At 37.1% G+C, this 18,807-nt stretch overlaps 1 protein-coding gene across 3 annotated transcripts in view; it reads left to right on the forward strand.

The window, feature by feature from the left end:
- Positions 1-18,807, forward strand: part of NKAIN2 (sodium/potassium transporting ATPase interacting 2) — a 980,716-nt gene that overhangs the window by 835,289 nt on the left and 126,620 nt on the right. The gene's annotated exons all lie outside the window — the stretch shown is intronic.

The raw sequence follows: 18,807 nt of genomic DNA on the forward strand, positions 1-18,807 counted from the left end.
CCCTGCCTTTCTGTATCCCATGATTTGTTTGTTATTACTGTATGTTTAACTTTATTTTTAGAACTCTCCTAATTCACTACTGCTTTATTTATTTTCAATTCTTTATGGTTCTCCCCATGTTTAAAGAATGCTTTGTCTTCTATTATTTCTCAGAATATCTTCCCATAATCAATTTTTTCTTGTTGCTCGTATATCATTTTCTCTCTTTAACAAGCTTCTGTGGGTAATGAAATGTTCAGTCTTCATGTATCAAAACTAATATTTATTTCATCCTCACCTCTTGATGATAATTTATTTGGTGTAAAATTATTAGTTGAAGCTATTTTTCCTAAGCACTTTGAAACTATTATTCTATTTTTTTCTGGCATTAGTTGTTCCTAAGGAGAAGTTGGCTCTGAATCTGCTTATCATCCAGTTATAGGTAATGTGTCTATTTTCTTTAGAGTCTTTAAAAATCTTGTCCTCTTCTTTGATACTCTGAAAAATCACTGAAAGATATAATTAGATGTGAATTTAAAAAAAAAAAATATTTCCTGCTTGACAGTCTGAATTTGTTTCATGTTTTTCTTTGATTCAGGAAAATGCTCCACCATTTTCTTTTCAAATATTGTTTTATCTTTTCCTCCCGGATTCAATTGTGTTATGTTTTATTTTACATTTTTCATTGTTTTTCCTCTCTGTGATTGACTTTTTAAATTTTAATGAATATATATTTATGTTATAATTTCTTTTTAATTCTTTTAAAAATCTGCTCCATTTCTTTTTTAAAATATTTTTTTAATGTCTATTTATTTCTGAGAGAGAGAGAGAGACAGAGAGAGAGAGAGAGCATGAGCATAGAAGGAAAAGAGAGAGAGGGAGACACAGAATCTGAAGCAGGCTCCAGGCTCTGAGCTGTCAGCACAGAGCTTGACTCCGGCCTCAAACTCATAAACTGTGAGATCATGACCTGAGTCCAAGTCGAGCACTCAACCTACTGAGTCACTCAGATGCCCCCAAAACTCTGCTCCATTTCTTAAATATTTTTCTTTTTCTTTTGGTTTTTATTCTTTTATCCTTTTTTTTTTTTTTACATTAAGCATATTGTGGGGGTTTTTTCAATTTTTTTTTAATGTTTGTTCATTAAACATTAAAGACAGAGCGTGAGTGGGGCAGGAGCAGAGAGAGGGGGGGGACACAGAATCCAAAGCAGGCTCCAGGATCTGAGCTGTCAGCACAGAGCCCAATGCAGGACTTGAACCCAGGAACCATGAGATCATGACTGGAGTCAGACGCTCAACTGACTGAGCCACCCAGGTGCCCCACATTAAACATGCTGGTTTTAAAACATAATTTATTTGCTCTATTACCTGTAGTCTCTATGTCTGCTTTCTATTCCACAACTGGAGATTAATTTACACACTTTGTAGTTATTTGCTATGAGTATCTCTTTATCACTAGTTGTCTTGAGTTGCCCTAAGTTGGGAAAGCAATTTTGCATTTACCTAGCCTAATGTCCTAAAGCCATGCATGTAGTTCCTAGACCCACTATCATGCATAACAAAAGCACAGGACTTCAATTTTTACGGTGACTGAATCTATCCACCTATGGCCCAGGATTGCTTTATTCATGGTCAAAACTGCCTCTTCCTGTCTCCTCTCTCTTTCTGGAAGAAAGCATATTTCCATCTCTTCATTGTACCTGGGTCTTCTGATTCCAGTTCCCATAGCATGGTGAAACTCTTGTTCCTGGGATACATATTTATTTTTTATGCCTCCAAAGATTAGAATTTTACCTCCACTCATTGTCTTGGCCTTAATATCTCATCTTGTTCATGAGACTTGAAGTTTTCTTTTCTTTCCTTTCCTTTCTTTCTTTTCCTTTCTTTCCTTTTAAACTTAGCTATGACTTTCATTTCAATTATAGTTTACCTGAGGAAATTCCTATATATGCTTTGTTTACCATTTGACTAGAATTCTCTTATAAATGAAAGAAATGATTTAGGTAGGAAGTGTTCTAAAATATGTCATATGTTTTCATGATTTATTAAACAGATAAAAAATGGGTATAATATTATCTGTTTTAAAAATCACTTGCGGGGCGCCTGGGTGGCTCAGTCGGTTGAGCGTCCGACTTCGGCTCAGGTCACGATCTCGCGGTTCGTGAGTTCGAGCCCCGCGTCGGGCTCTGGGCTGATGGCTCAGAGCCTGGAGCCTGCTTACGATTCTGTGTAATCAGAGAATCAGATTCTCCCTCTCTCTCTGCCCCTCCCCCGTTCATGCTCTGTCTCTCTCTATCCCAAAAATAAATAAACGTTAAAAAAATTAAAAAAAAAAATCACTTGCAAGCCAGATACAGGATAAAGGGTGCCATTTCCATAGAATATTAGGTCCAGCTCTGCACTTGGTTCTTGCCATTTCAGCAAATAACTGTACAGTTCCCAGTTTCTCCATATGCGGAATTAACATTATAATATTTAGCTTAGAATATTTTCAGATAGTATTACTAATATTATTTAAAAGAAGTTTAAAGGATTAGTTTTAAAAATTAAAACTAACATCTATGAAGCAACATACTACATAGTTGACTTTGATAAAGATACCAGTTATTTAATGAACCATTTGGAAATATGACAGCACATTCAAGCTCCATTGAAAACATGTAGGAAAGTTTTTGTTAAATCAGAAACTATAGATAGCTAGAAATTTTTGTGTCCTTACATATACTATCTGTGTTTTTATTCGTTTGTTTTTACAATGAGTTGACCAGAAGTTACTTTTTGTCATTTGAGTTATGTTTGTCCTTCATTAGACCAAAATTAACTTTTTCCTCTTCTTCAGCCTCTATATGTTTCCTATTTTTAGCCTTCTATGGACAGGAAAACTGAAATTATTAGAATTATTTTTTAAATAACAATAGTTGATTTTTAGGTCACAGATGGAAGGCCTCCCTGAATACGATACAAAGGATTGGTGAAATGTTTTAGATACTTAGCATGTTCTGGCACATTTCCGTACTTAGACCATATTCTAGTTAAGGACCTTGATTAAGAAGCAATCGGGGTACCTGGCTGGCTCCGTCAGTTAAGCATCCAACTCTTGGTTTCAGCTCAGGTCATGACCTCACAGTTTCTGGGATCGAAACCTGTGTCAGGCTCCATGCTGACGGTGTGGAGCTATTTAAGAGGGGGCACCTGGCTGGTTTAGTCAGGAGAACATGCAACTCTTGATCTTGGGGTTATGAGTTTGAGCCCCACATTGAGGGTAGAGATTCCCTTAAGAAAAAGAAACAATTTAAGAGTAAATGAGGTGTTTCTGTATAGAAAATAACCCCAGTAGTACATATTTCCTTGTTACATACCTACTAAAGCCTTCATTTTTCTGGTCTGTTAGTTAGTGGTTGATACTGAGCCAGTCCTATCCTACAGCCCTATATTCTTTCCAAACCCTTGTATTGATTCTAGTATTCACACACTTTTTTGTTAACACCATAAGAAGTATGACCTAGAGCTCCACTTACATATGATTTATTTTCAAGGCCAACTGTAAAACAGTAGAAATTTCTTTTAACATTGTATCTCCATTCTTCCTAACTCCCACTGAGATATCATCTTGTCTGAGATAGACCACACCACTTAGCTGACTCCCACTTATTTGGAAAAATGTTATTTATAAAAAACATATTTGAATGGTAGATATTATATATAGTTCAAATCTTCTAAGTTCGTAGAATAATAGTTTGATGCACCATGTTGGTATACTGTTAATTTAATAATTTAATTGTTTTTTTCAGATAAACGTCTTAATTGCCTTTGACTTATGCTTGCTGTTGAATGTTGGCTGCAGTAATGAGTTAACACTTTCCACTTATGGTTCATTCTGGTTCACTGAATGGCACAGGTGATATTTCACTTGTGAGTCATGTTGTCTTTGTTTCTTTTGGTTACCTTGCATATGGTTAATGTATATGCCTAGTATGTATGTTCTGCTGCTGGAGTTTGGAAGGAAGAGTGGATATTGAGACATATGGACATAGAGAAAATGAATGCTTGGGAAATCTATAATTGGATATAATTTAGAATCTTTCTGCTTTCCTTTCCATGTGAGAAAATTTTCTGTGTTTCTTGTAAGTCTATCCTCCTAAGCACCCTCACCTACAAACAGGTGAGAAACCAGAAATAGAAATAAAGGCTTGAGAGATCATTTAAATTCAGACTTTATATCTTAAGCATCAGTGAAGCAGATAAATCTTCAGTAAGGAGAAACAGTGGAATGGAAGGAGGAGAGCAATGAAGAAGAAAGGGAGGGAAATGTCAGAGAAATGTAGAGGACCATAAAGACCAGAAAAGAATGCAACATGCATCTTTAATGTTTCAAATTCCAAATTTCAAATTCTAAAGTCAAATTTCAAATTAAAAAAAAACATTTATATACACATATTAATCCAAACTTTTCTTTTAGGAATAAAAATGATCAGTGACACGCTTAAAAGAAATGCTGAACAGATTCAGAGGACAGATTATCACAAAATAGCTCATTATTAAATAGCCAGAGAGGTCTGATCAGAGAGAGCTCAAATTTTCATAACTAGTATCTGATGCAGGAAGGGGGACTTGGTGGTCTATCATAAGTTAGGAAACTTCAAAAAGACTATTTGAAAGACATGCTGATGTGATCCATTTAAATAAAGGCGGTCACAGTATTCATCTGTTTGCCATCTGTAAAAGGGTCACAATGTCTGAGTAGGGTCATAAACATTAAAATCTTTTATTAGCTGGAATTTTAACTTTTGGATTATGTGACATGAAGTTCTTATAGGAGAGGCCAATATCTTTGTAAGAATTCACCACTATGAAACATTATCATGCCAACTCAGTATTGTTTCAAAAAGAATTGTGTAAGCAAAATAGTACTTAAAGTCATGTCTATACAGAGGGGAAAATACTCCTAATACCTGTGATAAAATACAAACAAAATTTTCTGACTTAAATAAAAATTTTCCTCTTGATCTACATTTTAAGGAAAGTATGGAATCGATGTTTTCTAATATAAGGATTGATAAACTTTAACTTAAAATCATGATCAGTTCTCATCAGAGAACCATAAACTGGATAAAACAGTCCTTTAAAAAAATGCCATAAGGTGAGATTACTGAAACCTTCCCAATTGCCCACATATGGAAGGCTCTGCTAAAAGGATTACCTCTGTTTCACTCAGGTCCTGCAGTTGACATATCAAACTTCATCTGCTAAGGAAGCGGCTCCCAAAGAGCTATCCTGTGGAAAGTCCCAAGTTGTGGGTGGTGATAAGTTTTGACTGTGCAGCCAGCATATGTCATGATAAATTTTAAACTCTCTAAGTAAAGAGAATGCACACTGTTCTCTTATCAAGATTAGGCTTGATTTCCCGCCCACTCTCTTCCTCAAACACATCTTGGAACAAACATAAGTAAATAGTTGACAAGTGAAATATCACCTGTGCCATTCAGTGAACCAGAATGAACCATAAGTAGAAAGTGTTAATTCATTACTGCAGTCACATTCCATCAGCGCAGAAAGGACCATGTCTCCCCACCCCTTATGATGTAGCCTTGAAGAACGCAACCTTCTATTTCCTGTGGGCAACAGGATAAGTCTAGGTGTTTCAGTGTAGGCCTAATGGGGACTTTTTAATGAGATTTTTTACATCTTCTTGTGCTTTCAATCATCTGCGCTTACCTAAATTATCTCTCTATTCAGCTCTTAATCCCTCTGTCATTCCTGTACTACTCACATGTCACTCTGCCATTCAGAGAAACTGTTTTCCTTACATAAAATTCACCAGAAGAAGGAGAGTTTGGTATCGCACTTGCCAAGTAGATTCCATGTGAAAGGTTCAGACAGATAAGAACCCCATATAGGGGACAGTCTGTGAAGGCTAAGCGGCAGGGCGGCACATCACACATTATAATCAGCCTCCAGAGGGGGGCAGTTGCCTGACCAGCCTGCTTGCACCGGATTTGATGTCCCTCCTACTTCAGCATGGGAAGCTCCAACACCAGCCTCCATTTAGTCACTCAAGCATATGCACTGGCTTCAAAAGCAAAGACAAAAGGGGCAGCTGTTTTTATTCACAGCAAGTGGGAAAAACACTCACTATGCAAAGAGATCTGGAACTTGGCAGTAAATGGCGAAGCCCACATGTTTCTGGCTCATCTACATGGGATTCTGAAAGTATTGTGGAAAGTTGGGGCTCCATGCAATTCACTAAAAATCACTCAGTTTCTAAAGGAGAATGTGTTCTTTCCAGGTGAATCCCCATGTAAGAAAGCATTGAGCTTCAAAATAATAAAAACATACAGACCAGCAAATTAGGGGATGGACATTTATATCATAAAGTATTTTTCCCTCAGTAAGTCATGGGGATGTAATGGACAGCATAGGGAATATAGTCAATGATATTGTAATAACGTTGTATGGTGACAGATGGTAACAAGACTTATCATGGGGATCATTTCATAATGTATAAAAATATTGAATCACTATGATGTACACCTGAAAGTTATAGGCTATTATATGTCAATTATACTTTAATAAAAAATAATTTCTCTCCTGGGAATTGAACTACAAGTTTGTTTTTGTAGTGATATAAAATGGAATTCAAATTAAGAATGAAGTTTCAGGAATACACCAATTCCGTAAAATTGGTTACACCTGCAATCTGATAGCTTCAACAGCAATAAGGGAGAAAAAAAAGCTGTGTGTCTGCTTGAACTTTTGTGTTTGCATGAATTTGTTGAATATATTTTACATATTTTTTAAATGTCAAACAGCAGTTAACAGCCTAACAACTTGTAGTGGAGATTTCTTCGCACTGGATTTCTCAAACATTGGCTCCTGGACCAGGAGCATCAGCAGCACCGAGGATCTTGTTAAAAATGCAAATTGTCAGATCCCACCTAGACTCCCCAATCAGAAACTGTGTGATGGATGGGGCCCTACACTCTGTTTCAACAACTCCCACAAGTGATTCTGATGCACGCTAACTTTGACAACCTCTGCCTTAGCAAAAGCAAAGTTCCCATTATACATTATCTTGAAACATTTAGAGAGAAAGTAAATACAAATCTCATAGAACATATAAAGGACCGATTAAGGAAAATACAGAATGAAAATCTGGCAAATTTAATCATTGCGATAGGTTTCTTCTAGCCAAGAGGATGAAAATACAAATTCTTTAGTTTGACACACAAAGTTCTTCACAATATGTTCCCCATCTATGTCTCCAGCCTCATTCATTAGTCTGTCACTTAACCAATATTTACTGAGTGTGTGCTACATCTGGTCACAAGCAAGTAAGTGGAGAAGGACAAATATTTATCTCTAATGGCCATAATTCCAAAGGAGATAAGACCCAGCTCCCTGTCCCATTCCCTACTCTTTGGTGATTCTGAAACTTAAATGTGCTTTTTCTTATTCTAAAATTTTATTCTACTCTCCTTATTCCTTCATCAAACAGACTCTTAACCATTCTGTAAACTCCAGCTCAAATAGGTGAAGTCTCTCCAGACTTCCTCAGGTAAGGCTGTTTATTTTTTGTTTTGGGCTCTCACAGAAATGTGTTTTCCCCCTTACCTTACCTTACCTTACCTTACCTTACCTTACCTTACCTTACCTTACTTCCCCTCCACTCCCCTAACCTCCCCTTCCGTCCTCCTCTCCCCTTCTCTCCTTTCCCTTTCTCTTCCCTTCCCTTCTTTCCCTTCTTTCCTTCTTCCTTCCTCCCTCCCTCCCTTCCTCCCTTTCTTCCCATTTACAGGCTTAAAATCCTCTAAGTTGGGGGCTTCTAAAGATGAGATACTGTCAAATTAAGTAATTAGGGGGATGTTTCTCATATGTCACACAAGTGACTTGAAGTAAAGATGTGGCAGGCTCCTGTAGAGACATGAGCAACCTAAAAAAAGTTCTGCTAATTTGAGTCCCTGTAGAGAGGTAAAGGATTCTACCCTAAACTAAAAGGCAGAAAATAATTATTATTAGTAAAGATATATTAAATACGAAATGTGAGTCTTTAATGGGGTGATTTCTCAAAGACTGATCCATTTGTCATTCAAAACTGAATACCGAAAGTGTGTAAACCATATTATATATGAAATTATTTGTGAGAAGTTTTACAAAGCAAATCCATCTGGACATGATACAAATTTGGAAAATTGAAGCTGGAAGAGATTTTAGAGATTTTTCTGGTTAACCCACTTTGGAAGTGAGGTGACTTCAAGAAAGGCTGTCTTCTCCTATTAAAAAAAACAAACTTAAAATCTGGGAGAAAATACTCTAAATCAAGATGATATTAAGATTTCAATATTCATGTTGATTACATGTTAACCTCATAGATCCTATTCCAATATTCCAGGGTCTATTTGACCCCATCATACGCAGGATTCCACAAAGACAAAGCATACTTCCAACCCAAACCATCTTCCAGTCATATCTACTCATGGTAGGTGTTGGTTAATAGCATGGACATTGGACAGGTCTGGGTGCAAATCATAGCTCTGACACTGACCACTGTGTGCATTTGTTAAATAATTGAATATCCTGTAACCTTAGCATTCTCATCTTAATGGCAATACCAATAGACAATTTTTTTAAATAATGTATGAAAAGTGATTATCATTGTGCCTAGCACAAGATCAAATGCACAATGAATAAAGCTCCTATATGCACTATATTTATAAAAGCTCCTAATCCTAAGAATTCTTCATTTTAATGAAATTAAGACTAGAAAAAAACATGAGACACTTGACTGCAACCCCTTCATTTTATGAACAAGGCAAATGATGATTCAGAAAGTTAAAGTACTTTGAGTTCTGTTTTCAGCAGGCCAGAAATTTCTTCATTATACCTTGATGTCTATGATACTTATTTATTGCCACTGTATCAATTTCCTAGAAATTTAGTAGCTTAAAACAATGCACATTTATCTCATAATTTCTATGGGAAAGAACACAGCTTGGCTGTGTCCTCTGCTTCGGAGTTTCTCAAGGGTGAAAATCAAGGCTTTGGACAGAGCTTTGGTCTCATCTGAGGATTGGCTGGGGAAGGATTCACTTCCAAGTTCAGTGAGGTTGTTGGCAGAATTAAGTTCTGTGTGGCTACAGGACTGAGGGCTTCTGTTTCTTGCTTGTGATCAGTCAGAGGCCTGTATCAGCTCCTAGACACTACCTGCAATTAATTCATTGTCTTGTGGCCCTCTTGTTACAGACCAAATGTTTGTATCTCCTCATAATTCATATGATGAAATCCTAACACCTAGTGTAATGGTATTAGGAGGTGGGGCTTTGGGGGAGTAATTAAGTCACACAGTTGGAGTCCTAGTGAATGGATTTAGTGCCCTTATAAGAAGAAATATGAGGCCTTGCTGTCCCTCTCTATGCCCTCAGGCATGTGAGAATATGAAAGTACAACAAGAAACTGGCAGTCTGCAACCCAGAAGAGGGCTTTCACCAGAACCCAAACATGCTGGCAACTTAACCTAGGACTTTGAATCTCCAGAACTGTGAGAAAAAATTATCTGTTGTGTATAACACCTCAGTCTATGATATTTGTCTATAGCAGCTCAAATTGACTAAGATACCTCCTAACATAGGCAGCCTACAACATGGCTGCTTGCCTCTTGAAACTAACAAGCAAGAGACTCCTGTGAGACAGGACTTACAATCTTATGTAGGTAACCACAGACATGTAATCATATACACCCCATCACCTTTGCTGTATTCTCTTGGTTAGAAGCAAGCCACAGGTCATGCCCACACTCAAAACTATGCAAAGCCATGAACATCAGGAGGCGGGGTCTTGGGGGTTGACCCTAAAGTCCATCTGCTACAGTATCTTATAGAAATTCCATTCATTCAGTAATCCTGCCCCTTTATCACTCATTAACTCTTCTTCTTTTCTTGCTTCTAGCAGTCAGTTGACCATTATTCTTTTGGAACACAGTTTACTAAACAACTTTATTCATCACAGGTCAATTTTCCTCTACTCTGAGTGTGAGTATCCTCTTGATACAAAACATTCCTAAGGTCTCCAATTTAACATTAATGGTTTTCGGTTAATGTTTTTTTCTTCCTTTTCTTCTGTTTTCAAACTGTTAGCAAAAATAACAATATAGCCAAGTGCTATTCTCTTACCACATTCAGTGTTGTGCCTTAACAGAGTTTCCATTTATACCCTTCTACTCCGTTTCTAACATTGAATGCATCTCTTTGAGCCACACCTCCTTCTGTTTCCTCAGGTCTTTTTAACCTTAAGAGAATTTTTTTCCTGTCCCTTTTCTCTTCAGTTGAGCTCTTCCTACCTGTTCTTCCTCTGTGGTGCATCTCAGGGTGAGCCTTTATCCCTTTTGCCACCGTGCCAAGCGTGTCTCATCTGGTTGGTTCTAACCACTTTCTCTGGAACATACTGACTGCGCTTCCTTTCTCTCCTGTTCTTTTGTTCTACACATTTCAGTCATATTTTCCCCTCAAGCACTGTGTTAATATTGTCACATTGACTTGTTATTTCAGAATCAAATATTTAAGACCCCTTATCCATTCTTCCCACTCTACTCTCTTAACTTCCCACTATGCCTGGAGAAGGTGTTTAAATGACAGGAAGGAAGGAAATAAGAAAAAAGAAAAGGATGCAAGAAAGGCAGAAGGTTAAGTTGTAACTTTTTTTGAAGTTTTCATTTTAATTCCAGTTGGTTAACATACAGTGTTATATTGGTTTCAGGTGTATAATATATGGTATTATATACTATGAACAAGGCAACACTTCCATACATTCATACAAGTTCAACTTCCATACAAGTTCAACACTTCCATACATCACCCTGTGCTCATCACGAGCGCACTCCTTAAACCCCATCACCTATTTCACCCACCGCCCACCAACGTCCCCTCTGGTAACCATCAATTTGTTCTCTATAGTAAAGAGTTTGTTTCTTGGTTTGTCTCTTTTTTCTTTGTTAATTTGTTTTGTTTCTTAAATTCCACATGTGAGTAAAATCATATGGTACTTGTCTTTCTCTGACGGACTTATTTTGCTTAGCATTACATTCTCTAGCTCCATCAATGTTGTTGCAAATGACAAGATTTAATTCTTTTTATAGCTGAATAATATTCTAGTGTGTGTGTGTGTGTGTGTGTGTGTGTGTGTGTGTGTGTGTAGATAGATGCATGAGAGAGAGAGAGAGAGAGAGAGAGAGAGAGAGAGAGAGAGAGATCACATCTTCTTTATCCATTTATCAGTCAGTGGACATAGGTTGCTTCCATAATTTGGCTATTGTAAATAATGCTACTATAAACATAGGGATGCATGTATCCCTTTGAATTAGTGTTCCTGTATTCTTTGAGTAAATACCCAGTAGTGTGATTGCTGGATCATAAGGTAGTTCTATTTTTAACTTTTTGAGGATACTTTATACTGTTTTCCACAGTGGTTACATCAGTTTGCATTCCCACCAACAGTGCAAGAAGGTTTTCCTTTCTCTACATTCTCACTAAAACCTTTTGTTTCTTGTGTGTTGATTTTAGCCATTCTGACAAATGTGAGGTGATATCTCATTGTAGGTTTGATATGATTTCCCTGATGATATGTGATGATGAGCATCTTTTCATGTGTCTGTAGGCCATCTATGTGTCTTCTTTGGAGAGACATATATTAATGTCTTTCTGCCTATTTTTTAGTTGGATTATTCATTTTTGGGGTGTTGAGTTTTATAAGTTCTTTATATATTTTGGATACCAACCCTTTATCAGATATGTCATTTGCAAGTATTTTCTCCCATTGCATTTCAGTTTTGTTGATTGTTTCTTGTGTTGGGCAAAAGCTTTTTATTTTGATGTAGACCCAATGATTTACTTTTGCTTTTGTTTCCCTTGCCCCAGGAGACATATCTAGAAAGAAGTTGTTATGGCCAATGCCAAAGAAGTTATTGCCTGTGTTCTCTTCTAGGATTTTTATGATTTCAGGTCTCACATTTAGGCCTTTAATGCATTTTAAATTTACTATTGTGTATGGTGTAAAAAAGTGGTCCCGTTTCATTCTTTTGCATGTTGCGGTCCAATTTTCCCAACCCCATTTGTTGAAGAGGCTGTCTTTTTCCACTGAATATTCTCTCCTGCTTTTTTAAAGATGAATTGACCAATATCATTGTCAATTATTGACCACAATTATATGTGGGTTCATTTCTGGGTTTTCTCTTCTGTTCTGTTGATCTATGTGTCTATTTTTGTGTTGGTACCATACTGTTTTGATTACTACAGCTTGGTAATATAACTTAAAGTCTGGAACTGTGATGCCTCCAGCGTTGTTTTCCATTTTCAGGATTGCTTTGGCTATCTGGGGTCTTTTGTGGTTCCATAAAAATTTTAGTATTCTTTGTTCCAGTTCTATGAAAAATGCTGTGGGTATCTTGATAGGGATTTCATTAAATGTGTAGACTGCTTTGGATAATATAGACATTTTAACAATATTTGTTCTTCCAATCCATGAGCATGGAATGTCTTACCATTTCTTTGTGTCATCTTCAATTTTTTCATCAGTGTTTATAGTTTTCAGGGTATAAGTCTTTCACCTCTTGGTTAGGTTTATTCCTAGGTATCTTATTATTTTGGTGCAGTTATAAATAGGAATGTTTTCTTAATTTCTTTTTCTGCTGCTTCATTATTGATGTATAGAAATGCAACAGATTTTTGCATGTTGATTTCGCATCCTATGACTTCATAAGTTTGCTTACCAGTTCTAATAGTTTTTTGGTGGACTCTTTCAGGTTTTCTATATACAGTATTATGTCATCTTCAAATAGTGAAAGTTTTACTTCTTCCTTACCAATTTGGATACTTTTTACTTCTTTCTGTTTTCTGATTGCTGTAGCTAGGATTTCCAGTACTATGTTAAATAAAAGTGGTGAGAGTGGATATCTTTGTCTTGTTTCTGACCTTAGCTCTCAGTTGTTCCCCATTAAGGTCAATGTTAGCTGTGGGTTTCTCATATATGGCCTTTATTATGTCGAGTTATGTTCCCTCTAAATCTACTTTGTTGAGGGTTTTATCATGAATGGATGTCGTACTTTGTCATTTTTTTTTCTGCGTCTGTTGAAACTGTCATATAGTTTTTAACCTTTCTCCTATTGATGTGATGTATCACATTGACTGATTTGCAAATATTGAACCACCTTTAAGTTCTAACTTTTTATATTTCCTTTCAAGTTCCCCCCTTTTCAAATTGCACAATAGGAAACATTATTTTTATTCCAAGCATGGAATTAGGTTTGTCTTTACCTCTGTATTTTCTTAATGCTGCATTCAGATTGTCCAAAAATCCTGGATCACTTCTACCAAAAGGTCTCCAGAAATCACCTCTCCACCCAAACTGCCCAGGTAATGACCTCCACCTTCATCACCACATTCCTGGACCCCTTCAACTTAATTTCAGTCTCTCCCCACTGCTCTCAGTCTGTCTTCTTCCCAATCAGCACAAAAGACTGCTGCCAAAACCAGCTTTATTGTCTTCCAGTCCCCAAACCCTGTATTTGCTCCCTGCACTCTTTCATAAAATCCAGATTCTTCACAGTGATGTTTCTGGCCCCTGTCAGATGAGTGCCTCCACTGGCAAGTGGGAAAACTAAAGTCCATAGCCTCTTACGTTGTTTCCACCTCTGTACCTAATTTTCAGGTTGCATAGCTACTGCCTCTGGTGTCACTTTACAACTTTACATTTCTCTTTTTTATTCTGCATTATCCAAGATTACTTTTTATTTATACCCTTTCAGGAAGGCCACCATAACCAAACAAGAATGGAGAAAAGTCATACTCCCAGCATTATCCTTAGAAAACATTAACCTATTTGATTTTTCAACTCTAAGATATTCTTCCCATTGGTAACAGGTGACACCTCCCTCCTGCCACTTCCTCTTACAACATAGAACAACACAGTCAGGTAACACACAATGGGAAAAGCACATGGTAACAAATTCAAATGTACATTCTAGCTTCTCTCTCTCTTTTTTAAATGTTTTATTTATTTTTGAGAGAGAGAGAGAGAGAGAGAGAGAGAGACAGAGTGCAAGCAAGGGAGGGGCAAAGAGTGAGGGAGACACAGAATCCAAAGCAGGATCCAGGCTCTGAGCTGTCAGCACATAGCCTGACGTGGGGCTCAAACCCATGAACTATGAGATCATGACCTGAGCTGAAGTTGGACGCTCAACTGACTGAGCCACTCAGGCGCCCCTAGCTACTCTTTTGAATATATATTTTGAAATAATCAGATTACTGCTTTCTGACTTCTTCCCTATATCTGGTACACTATAATTGCCCTATAATCATCAGATGATCAAAATTCAGTTCATTATATTTTGATACTTAAAGGTATAGGATAAAAATCTGGAATGTTACATTTGGATAAAACTGTGTATTTAGCTATCTTTCACTGAAGAGACTTAAAACTACCTCTGTTATAAAATGTACTACTCCTATTACTGATACATTTTGACTTTCCTTGAAATACCAATTTTACTCCTATTGTAACTAGAAAGTTCTAATTCACTAATGCATCACAGATGTCATATTCCATTCTGGCTTTACTTTTTCATATTTCATGAGACATAAATGCAGGGTAGAAGGAATAAGCAAGTATCTTTGCTATTTTTCTCAGTTTATGCAAATGATTTCAAGATTTGTAGGTGACATAACAGTCATTGAGTTGAAATATTCATATTCTCATGAAGGTACTATTTGCCTCTACCCCACATCATAGTCTAAAAATAAACATAAAGCTAAGTGAGGTAAGTGGGCCTGAAATCAAGTAATTTTTAAAAACTAACGTGGTTGTTTTTCTTATAGACACTAATATTTTTTTTATGATTATGATGGAGGCTTTTGGAACCCCACTATTAATACATTGTAATCACTATGAAAATGTCAGTGATGTGTTTGGTGCTGGCTACAGTGTTAACACAAGAGAAACCATGCATTTCATATGGAAACCATAATTTCTTTATGATTTTAAATACACAGCCTATTCATTGGAACAATTAGTATAATTTGAACACTTTACAATAAGCAGACCACATCACAATGCTGATGTTAGTGAATCATGAGCTAGCCTGTACTTTACCCTGATATACACTGTACATCTCTCTCAAATCATGCTATTAGAAAAGTATTTATTTGCAAATCTCCTAAGTCAGGACAGAGTCATTTTGCATACAAATTTCCTGCCCTCACAGGTATATTTCAGGTTGAAGATAAATAATTTAAGGTGATGTGACAAGGAGGATGACAGAAAAAAAGTCCAGGTAATAGAGGAACTCAGATGAGGAACACTTAATACAGCCTGGGGAGATTAGGAAAGCAGGGGCAGAGGTGAGGTACCCTGACTCAGTTTTGAAGGATGCGAGGAAGTTACCCAGGAATAGCAGGGGAAGGAAATAGGGCAAGGCCAGACATTTGTGTGACTGGAGCCTATGGGGTGCACTGAGGGAGGCATGCCAGGGGAGACCAAAAAGGTCCACAGATGCTGGATATGGGCGCATGAATCTGCCATTCCTTAGAACCTCTGTTAATTACACACTTCCTATCTAAGGACCCACACCCTAAGAATCCAAGGAGACCTGGTGTGAAAAATAAAGTCCCTCAAGTTGTATGTGTTTTAGTTCTATCTACTTGCTTGTAAACTGTAAAAAGAATAAAAGCACATTTTAAAAACAATTTTAAGGCATTTTTAGAAAGGGAAAACGAAATACCATTGCCATAAAATCAGTAACCCAAACCAATTACCGTAAAAATGTTCATCTCATAAACACCATTCCGTCAAATGTTTTAGGCATTTGCTTAAAAGCACTATGTTTGCATATATGAACACGTAATATATGGCATGTAGTTAAAACAAGTATATGTGTCTATATATTTTTACTGAGCATTATCTTTAGCAAAAAATAATGGAGTGTTCTGCACACTCGCATCCACGAATCTGCTGTCCTGGCACATATGGCGAATAGGAATAGTAGTTGAGACTCACTCATGCAATCGTTTTAATGAAACCATCACAATCAGGCACTCTGCAAAGCAGTATTCTATTCCTCTGTCCATTAAATGCATCCCCCATTCCTTTCAACTCTGAATAAATTGCATAGGCCATGTTATTTACCAATTGGAACTGGCAGCATTAAATTAGCACAGTCTGATTACTAGACTTTTGCCCAGTGAACTTTATGTTCCCCCATTGAATCCGTTTATTGTTGCTGTCCCTACTTTGGAACATGACTTCTCTAGAAAGCATTTCTTCATTCAGCCTCTGTGCTGCAAACAGACAACAGCTTGAATCCAGCAGCTGCTCTTGAACAAAACAGGTAGAGAGGCAAGAAAGGCTGCTGAATCCATAACAATAAGCACATCATGACATAATTACAGTAAATCTCCAGAGTGACCTGCACACATTCAATGCCATATGGTTATTTTTGGTGCTGGAAACGTGTAGCCGGGAGCCATAGTTTAATCTAGCCACTTTCCACAGTATTCCTGCTAGCATGAAATTGATTTTTTATCCAGAAAATTAACATGAATATTTATTGACAGAGGTGAAGACTATATTTGCACAGTCAGCTAAGTGTGCCGGTAGATTTAATAAAAATATTTGAATTTTGTTTTACCTGAAATGTATGAATAGGTGAGTAGGAATAGGTGAATACAAGTTTTGTTTTCTTTTTTCTTTCTTTTTTTTTTTTTTTGTTTGTAAGGTTGGGTGTTTTTGTTTGCTTGTTTTACAGTAGCATTACTTTTGTATTATGCAATATAAACCTTTCAACCTCCTCTACCTCCCTCTTTCTGGCACAGTGTTTTTTTCAGTGGTGCTTGAAAAGACTGTTCTCTCTTTCCCTTAACATCGTCATTTGACTTTGACTCAGCTACTGCTACGGTAGCCTTCCCAGGAAAAACAGATTGTCAATAAGGACAATACTTTTTTGGTCCATCTGAAATTAGTAAACTGTCCTCTCTGCCCCGGCTTCTCAAAATAATTTATTCTACAGAAGATTTAGATACGTACATATATGTCAGGAAAATGGACCAGCCCAGAATCTCAGCTTCCTAAACTCACTGAGAGATTTCCCAAGGCAAATCAAGTCTTACCTGGACGGTGGAATGAATCTCAGATAAATGTGAACATTCCATCACTCACTTGGAAAGCATTTTCCAGGCAATCCCACTCATTGATTTGATTTTTGAGAGCTTTAAGAGGTCTAAATATTGTTCTGTACATTCACCAAGTATGATAGTCCCATCTTGATAACAGTGGACTAAATAACCAAATCCTAAACTGTGTGTATCCTAAAGCGAGAGTCCTGCAGGATTCTGGGCAAACTGTCTTGTGACTTGAGAGCGCCTTTAGTTTCAGAAGACTATGATGCATTAAAAATACTTTATTTTAGGGGCGCCTGGGTGGCTCAGTCGGTTAAGCTGCCGACTTCAGCTCAGGTCACGATCTCGCGGTCCGTGAGTTCGAGCCCCGCGTCGGGCTCTGGCCTGATGGCTCAGAGCCTGGAGCCTGCTTCCGATTCTGTGTCTCCCTCTCTCTCTGCCCCTCCCCCGTTCATGCTCTGTCTCTCTCTGTCTCAAAAATAAATAAAACGTTAAAAAAAATTTAAAAAAAATACTTTATTTTAAAATCACATTAAAAGAAAAAGAAAATGGAAAGCCAATTCTGCTTAAGTGGGAGGGTTCAAAGAATACATAGGTTAGTCTAGGAGTGGTGGCTAAATACAAACTAATTTCACTTCAGTTTTATCCATGCCCTGCATCTGGCCACGAGCTACCTCTTGTGAACTGAGGCCTGTGGGATTGAAAATATAGCCTAGATTTGCTGTATTTGGGGAAAGATAATTGGGATTCTCGTCTCCTTCTTGATAGTGTTATAGAGCAAGCCTTTCTTATGTCATCATGGGACGCCAAATATATCCCCAGTAGCGAAACAAACACTGTCTCTTTCTACCGCCCAACAACCTAAATTGCTGAAACTCAACACACGTTTAGGTCCCATCTTGAGAATCAGAGCAAAGGACATTGTGCCAAGGAATATATATATATATATATATATATATATATATATATATATATATACACAAAACATAAAAGTTTCCAGGAAAATAACTAGCGGTGATTATATAGGTCAAGAAGATTGAAATAAAACAGTTTAGGGAATTTGTTCAACAGCTGGCACAACCAGAACTTATTTAGGACATTGTTATTTGTTTGCCACTTTTATGAATGTGGGTTCCAAAGCTCATTTGGGACTTACTAAGTACTTCCGTAAGCAAAGAAGGCTAAAAAAAAAAATGGCATCTTTCCTATTGACTCACTCACTGCACGACCTTCAGAGAGTTATTTTCACATTGCCTCTGTCACCTCCATTAACTAGAAATCATAATGTTAATCAGTTTTCTCCCAGGGTTTTCTTAAGTCTGGAAAAACTTTTTAACATTAAAGTGCACAATAACCACTGAAGGTCTCACGGTAAGAACACATAACCTGAGTTTCTGCAGAATCCCTGGGCCTTAAAGTGGCCAAAACAAATCAACTAACTGTTCAGAATGCAAAGGTAACCCGGTCAGAGGCAAAAAAAAAAAAAAAAAAAAAAAAGACAAAAAATAGTGGCAGAAATGAGGTGTAGAAGTCAAAATAAGAATAAGGAAATGTTTTGTGAAGTATAATTAAACTAACTAGATGATAGTGTTTCTGACTCAATCCTTGGTTGCTCAACAAGTTTTTAACCTCATGGCTCATTAACCACCTAATACCTAACTTAGATCCTG

The sequence above is a fragment of the Panthera leo genome, chromosome B2 (assembly GCF_018350215.1).
Source record: "Panthera leo isolate Ple1 chromosome B2, P.leo_Ple1_pat1.1, whole genome shotgun sequence".
Classification (NCBI taxonomy): Eukaryota; Metazoa; Chordata; class Mammalia; order Carnivora; family Felidae; genus Panthera; species Panthera leo.